Here is a 7860-nt window from a genome sequence, read left to right as displayed (position 1 = left end):
TAAGCATCCTCATAGACTCTGAAATGGGATTAGAATTTGTACAAGTGGCAGAAATACAAAAATACCAGATGTGGTGGCTTGTTGCTCCTGAAGGAGGCACTTCCCCTGCTGTGTGAATATTGTTTGTCTCCCACTTTATCACTATTTTAATGACTCTGGAGTGACTATTGAAGTATGAAGAACAGAGCTGTGTAGGGAATTTGCTTCTCGTATTAAGAATGGCCAATTGGCTGTTTCTTGATTTTTTTTCTTCACCCTGAACAGGTCGGTTAAATCTGAGCAGAAGGACTGTGTCCAGCCTGGCCCTTCCCAGTTGAGGAGCACTGAGGACTTGGTGGAGGGGGGAATGGAGTGTTTTGCATTTCCTTTTTGAGTTCTGGAAGCTGGGATAGCTGTAGCAGAGCAGGAGCTGATCCTGTGAGCTGTTCTGTGGAAGGCTGGCATGGGCTGCAGTGGGGCTGACACTGCCCTGCTGGAACCACACACAACAGTCCTGGGGCAGATGGGCTTAGACAGGCCTGGGAAGCATCTGCCACTAATCCTGCTCAGGTGCTTTCATTCCTGTCTTACACAGCTTGGAGGCATCTAAATGCATGGTGTGGTTTTTCCACCAACACTTCTCCTTAAAGAGAATATTTCCTACATTCTTTACAAAAAAAAAAAAAAAAAGAAAGAAAGAAAAAGTACAGAAACAGATTACTGTTTGGAGACTGATTATCTGTCTACTCTGGAAAAAAAATACCAGTAAGTTCTTTCATTCCTTTTCCTATGTGAAGTGGATATGCCACTGTACTGTGTACTTTCTCCTGAGAAAAACTGATGACTAATTTAAGATGGTAGCTTTGAATTTGCATTTTTTGTTCCTCCTTAAAGAGGCCAGGGCCTATGGACATACTGTGGCCTTTAAACAATGAACACCTCAAACCTTACTGGAGTGGTTGAGAGACATTGGACTTTGTGCAAAGGATATCTTGTAATACATGGAGTTAACTGGGAAGAGAAACAATGGACGTTGGTTAGCCTACAAAGGAGCAGGTTTTTCTCCTGGTTAAGTAATTGTTTCCTGGTACAAGGTCACCTTTCAAATGATTCACAGTTGTCTTGCTGCTGCTTATAGAAAATAAGCATTAGGATATAAATTAAACAAAAGTAACTTTGAAAGTTAATTTTATAAAATCAGTAGGACATTGCAGCACTGTAAATAAAGCTCTTAAGCTGAGGAAAAGTAGTTCACATACAGGAAATACTGAATTTTTATCAGTTGCTCAAGATTTACACAGACCAGCCACAGTAGCTGTGTCTGACCCTAGGACCCCACTAAGAATGCCAAGCCCAGGTGAATGTTTCCAATCAGTGTTCTGTTAATTCTTTGGTTACAGCTCGAACTGGTGGCTTTGGAGAGGGACCCCTACCCCAATTCAGACCTCTCAGTTATACCCCGACACTCATCACCCAATCCAAGTCAAACAAAATTCTGGTCGGTGGAGTCCTGATTTCTTGCTGGGTTCCACTGGTGCTGGGCTGGCCACCTTCTTATGTAGCTTTTTCTCTTGGAATGGTCTCCTTGATCCTTATCATGTCCCTTCAGCTTGTATCTGTTGAATTCCGAGAGTTCTTTTTTTACCAGCATCGTTACATTTGTTAGATTAAAAGTTCAGTCAGCTCTTGCAGCCAAAGGAGATTATTCAGACAGGAGAATACAAGTAACCTAATTTTCTTGATAACTGTTGACATTTCTTTATCTTACTCCTTAAAACAATCAGTTGTTTGTCTGCTTGCAACACCTGTATTTTGGAGCTGAAGGAAAACAGGGATGTCACTTCTGTGTTAAAATGCCTGAGTAATCATAACTTGTTATGAACTTTTGTCTTTTCAATAAAGCCTACAGATTCTGTTCCATCTCATGATATTTGCAGTAACAAGGAAGTTGCAGTAACTGCTTTCCTGTAGATCAAACATTTAGATGTGCTATGCAATTAAAGAATGCAGCGGGTCACTGCCCCAGCCTTTGCAGGACTCAAGGTCTCCTATGCTTCTTTGCAAGGCTTAGTCACCATGACTTTGCAGAGAGGGGCTAGCATGCAAGTAAATTGCATCTGAAATGGTATGGAATAGATTGCTTGGTACTATTTAGAGCAGTAAGTGGTTTAAATTCAGTGTGAAATATCAGTGCTGGACTATTAGCAATATGTTCACTTAATACATAGCTTTATTTTCCCCTTCTGCACTGATCTTCCCATGAAATTATCACAGTGCCTGTTCTGTTTTACCACTGTGTAGTCTCTGAAGCTCGAGGTATAGCTGAAAAAAATTCATTATCATGGCCAAAACCAGATACCTTTGTCAAAAGCAGGCACTTAATTACGTCCACAAAGTCTTTCAGCTGGTGCTAGTGTGAGGCCAAAGGCAAAACTGCTCCATTAATTTTCAGTGAAGGCTGGGCAGGGCACTGCACAGACAAAGTTCTGCCATGTGCATTCAGGGGAGAAGGTGCAGCTTTCAAGCATGAGATGGGAACAAAAATTACAAGCCTCTGCAGAGGTGAGCTGAAACCTTGTCACTGCACAGGTAGAGCTTGTTTGTAGTATGTGGCTGGGAAGTAGGTCAGAACTGGTTCTACAACCACAGGGCTGTGATTCTGTCTCTTGCAGAACTGGCACTCTGTGTGTATCCTTTCAGTTTCTCCCTTTTTATTCCTACAGCAGCTGTTGCTGCTTCAAATCCTAGCTCCAAAAGCACAAAGCAAACAATCTCAAACTGGAGAGAGAGCATTCCCCCAAAGAGCTCTGTTTCAGGACAATGCAATGAACAGGCTGGCGTTTGCCAGACCTGCTTTCTGATCTCTGTCAGAGCTGGAAACTAGACTAAGTACAAATATCATTATGTTCTCTGTAAAAGGCATGTAAAGTTGTTCTAGGTGACAAGGGATCCTGTAACACTGAAGTCCTGCCGTTAAAATATCCAGTTATGAAAATATCCAGTTTCCTTCCCCGCCTTGTATTTTAGATGAAACTTCCTGCTGAAATCTCTCAGAAAATGTTATAACCAACGCATCTTTCATAAGAGCTGGAAGTGGGAGGAGCCTCCTGTGCAGAGCCATTTTCACACAGTCATTTCTGCGCTAAAGCTGAGAGGTGTATCTCCAGCAAGTTAGCACCGTATGTCGATCAAACCACAAAAGTGAGAGTATTGACTCTCTACAGCTCTACTTTGCTGTAACAAGCCCAAAGAACATGTTGTCAGTCAAACAGGTTCTTTCTTTTTCACATTCAACAGAGCTACATCTAGAAGCAGATTGGTCTGACTCATAAAATGCATAAATCTCATCTGCTGCCACATGTTAATCCAGCTGCTGAGTGCTGCAGCCCACATCACATCCAGCAGCAGCTGGAAATGCTTTTGAGCACCACAGGGCATCCCAACACCGCTGGCACCCCGCAGCACCGAGGCGCAGCAGTGGGACAGCAAAGGGGCAGCTGCTGCCCCAGCAGCGTGCCAAGGCCCAGCTCCTGCCTTGCCTTCACCCCTGAGCCTCCAGCACACGATTAACCCAAGCTGTGTGCGAGCTGTGTTTGTGTAAGGCCCGTGACGAAACGCCTGTGCTCTGCTCCCAGCCTGCGCTGGGAATGTGTTTTTCCAGCTGCGTCGCGACTCCAGCGGTTTCACAGGAAGTTTCGCAGCTCTCTGCTGCAACCTGCTCTCTGATCCCTTCACCTCCCCACTAAGCTTTCTTTTTTTGGCTTTTCACGTGATTTCCCCAGTCTTGACTCAGCAGTTTCTCGCAGCGGCGTTTATTGGTTTGGTTTCCTACCACCACCTCCGCCAGAATCCCGGCAGCTCCGAAACGCTGCCGTCTGCTCGGGACCTGCGCAGGGATTAGATAAGAAGTGTTTTTTCGGAGCTATCCGCGCGGAGCTGCCGGGAGCCGTCCCTGCCCTGCCACCGAGCAGGCTCACACTCGAGCTGAGGCACTGCAGATGTCACCCTGCACAGGCCGTGGTCTCCATTGCGGTGTCTGGACCCCAAATCCTGAGTCCAGAGGCTACAATCTGGGGCTGTGTGAGAAGGAAAATTCGTGAAAAGCTATAACTCCCAGTTATTGGCACTGTCCCAAGAAGATCCCTGTGGTTCATCCCCCCCCCCCCCCCTGCCAAGTGAATCTGGGACCTCTCTGGTCAGCATTAATACATTCCTCTTTCCACCCATTCCACGTGAAATAGAACAAAATCCTTTCTCTGCTTCCTGGGAAGGAATAATTGGTTCTGCCATAATCTTCTCCCTGGAAAAAAATACAGGAATTGCCCTTTTGTTTAGAGATATCTACAAGAATAAATAAAAATACATTGGAATAAAGTCATGATTACTGCATGTCCCAGGGGTTATCTCTTTCTTCTTCTTATCACAACTTCTACTCTTTTGCACTAGGAATCAGAAACATTAAGTTACTCACTGTGTCATTAAACAGTGGACACTGTTTCTGACCACACACATCCATCAATTTTGGCAAGTCTTAGGACTAAGAAAAGTTTGATTACAGATATAGTATCTAAACTGCTGAACCTGCTAAGGGATTCACGATGGATTAAGCATATGATGCAAATTAAATTAGGCATGAAATTATATTTCTTAATGAACTAAAGCTTTATAAAGAAATTATAAGGCTTTGCATATGTGCTCTCAGTATATGTCAATACCTTCTTAGAACAACTGATGTCAGGCAGAATAAGAGGCAGTAAAACTGTAATGCTGTACAGAAACATTACAGTCCTCCTTCTTACATCCAGCAATAAACATAAGGAATGTGAATGTCTTAGAAAACCAGGATCAGCTTGCCATCCATCAATGGCTCCCAAAATCACGCCAGCTGCAAAATCATTTCTCTCTACTAAGCAAGAGAGTAAGGCATTTTCTCTCCATTATGGTAACAATCATTCACTCTTCTCTCATTAAAGGAAAACAGCTGAGAATGTGAGTTTGGGCTTATGTTACTGAAATTCAACTATCACATAAATTTTATTTTTAAGACTGCCACAATCAATAAAGAAATTACTTATGATAAATAATATGCAGTGGATATTTGTTAGAGGTTGAATCCTACAAGCACTGAATATAATAACTTATGGAATTAAAGAGGAATCAGACAATATCTGATGCTAACTACTAAACTTTTTTCTAAGGACAGCTGAAGAATTTGTTAAACATGAGAGGAACAAAGCTTCATTTTTCTCCCGTCAGAGCTACAAAGAGGAGATAGGCCTTGGGAACTGCCAAAAAAAATTCTCCATTTAGGGAGAACAGTGCCAAAATCAAGCTTCTGTCAGTTGGCTGGGCAAGAGGAGAATATCATTGTGAAAACGCAAGAGTACATTGCTTTTAACAACCTTTTATCGCATCCAGATGGCTGGAGCACGCGAGCTTTGTTAGACAAACCTCTTCCTGTACATGAACGTGAGGTGTTTGCACCATCTCCTTGGAGGTGGAAATTGATCCTTTGATCTCCCCAAGGATTCCATGCAAGGGCGGAATCCCCTTGGGAAGACTTTGTGGTTGTCCCATTGCTTCCTGCACCTGCAGGTGCATCAGTCTCTCTGTGACTGTGTGACAATGACAATAAACCACCAGCTCAGACCGCCAAGATCGTGTAAAATGACATCACACCACCACATGCCTGTGGCAGGCTGTTACATGGCAGGGATGGAGGGCAGGGGTGGAGTGGAGTACAGGGAGGGTGAAGTAGCCAGATGCAAACAGAGAAATAATCTGTTTTCTGGTATTAATGATGATATTTCTGGTGCAAAGCAAGACTTTTTCCATTCTGCTAAATTAAATAAACTGTACTGTTCTTTTAATCTCACACCGGTTGCTATTTTTCTTGTGTTATTAAACAGAAAAGCTTGTTATGATTGCTGCCATTAGATTTCATTTCAAGCCTCGCTAAATTGGTATAAAGGAAACAAGTTAATCAGCCTTCCCGTTATGTCTGCAGAATATCCACTTGGTTCAGAGCCCATTTCCTATGTGCAAGCAAGAGACCCAAATATTCAGAATTCTTCACGCAGAAGAAGGGAGTGTTAGAACATATCAATATATATACATAAGTCCTGAAATAAATATTCCAGCAGATACAAAAGGTGCAATTCCACCGTATGAACTACCTGAACAGACCAATCATTTTCTCCTCTTCCAATTAATTAAAACCTAACTCAATGTCTGTCTCCTGTTGGTCAAATCCTCCTTATTTCATTGCTCCTAACTCCTTGTGAGATCACTTTTTGAAAACAGAACTTTGTACTAAAGGAATGAGCCTGAGGAAATACAAAATCCCCAGGGCTGGACTCTCCCTAGCCTCTGAAATGCCCCATTCTTTGTGGTGCAGCTGAGAAAGACTTGCTGCTTTCAGAATTTGCGGTTTCATCTGTGCTGCTGTTACTGACATTTCCCTACAGCCCACAGCAAGTCAGCTATTAAAGTTTATTTCTTCAAATAATTTTTTGGTAATTAAGCCCAAAGGATAAATATAAATTTACTCTAAGTGTTTTGAAATTATGTGAATTTGAGAATCACACGCAACCATGCTTAGACAAGTGCATGTGCAGGTATGTAACATGCCTGGTGAGTGGGCTCCAGGTGTTAAGTTATTAAGTACAGAAAGAAATGCAAAGAAGCAGTGAATTTGTCTGACACAAAAGCCCTTGTGTGTGGGACCCTCATTTGTTCATGCCCTGGTTTCCGTGGTGGCCCTGACATGCCAGCTTTGGTTTTGTGACACTCTGTGGGAAAGTAAAGGATTGCAAAGACACAACTGGGAGAAATTAACTGCGCTTTGATAGCAAATTGCATTATTTCCACTTCCTCAAGACTGCATAACTGCTTTCCTATCAACGCCATCCACACTCCAACTGTTCCATTATCAGGTCAATGTGTTTCATTGTTTTCTTCACACTTCATTTTCTTCCCCAGTGGCTGGGGATGTCTCTTAGAGCCCGATCATTCAAAATCCTCAGTTCATCGACAGCACCAGAAACAGGAACGTGCCACTCCAGAAGGCCCTTCCTTGCTGAGCACAGAGCTCCTGTCTCCTCAGGCCATCTTCCTTGCTGTCTCCCAGCCTCAATGTCTTCTGCCATTTCCCCGTTTTCTGCCAAGCCAGCCTTTCGGACTTGTTTTGTTTGGGTGTGGGGTTTGGGGTTTTTTTCCCCCTAATCAATAGTGTCGGGGTGCAATCCAGTATTCATAATATTTCGTAACACCTTTCAGACCCAAATCCACCAAGGCTTTTGTCCAGCAGTCTTCTCCCCGCTTCACACCGCAGGCTCTTTTCTCCCTCATTTGCACCAAACTCCTGTCTTCTCCCATCGTTTTCTGCCCCTCTTTCTGTCTGTCAGCACCAGCAAAAGACATATTAACTCCCCGGGTGCTGGTGCCGGTACCCTCCCCGCCGCAGGGGCCGTGCCTGGAAGGAGTTTCTGCCCAGTCACAGGAGGCACCGAGCCCCGGGGAGCCCGGGACCGTCCGCGTGAGAGGATGGATGGATGGATGGACGAATGGACAGCACCGACAGCTGGCTCAGGGAAACCGACAGCCATGTCAGGAGACGTGCACTCAGAGCCCACTAACCCTTTGTATTTGTTGCAAACGTGGGCAATATTTTTTTTTTCTTTTTTTTTTTCTCAGTGAAAGGCTTTATATTAAATTTCTCCGAATGGGCATCTCTTGTAAGCTACCACTTCCCAGACTAGAGGAGCCCCAGTGCAAACGGCAAACACTGCCGAGGGCCAGAACAAGCCTCCGCTGCCCTGTCCCTGCACAAGCCAGGGCGGCACAGCCCCTGTCCGGCGGCCGCTGCTGTCGCCGCTGCTG

The sequence above is a fragment of the Prinia subflava genome, chromosome Z, assembly GCF_021018805.1.
Source record: "Prinia subflava isolate CZ2003 ecotype Zambia chromosome Z, Cam_Psub_1.2, whole genome shotgun sequence".
Taxonomy (NCBI): Eukaryota; Metazoa; Chordata; class Aves; order Passeriformes; family Cisticolidae; genus Prinia; species Prinia subflava.
This window is presented reverse-complemented; position numbering follows the sequence as displayed.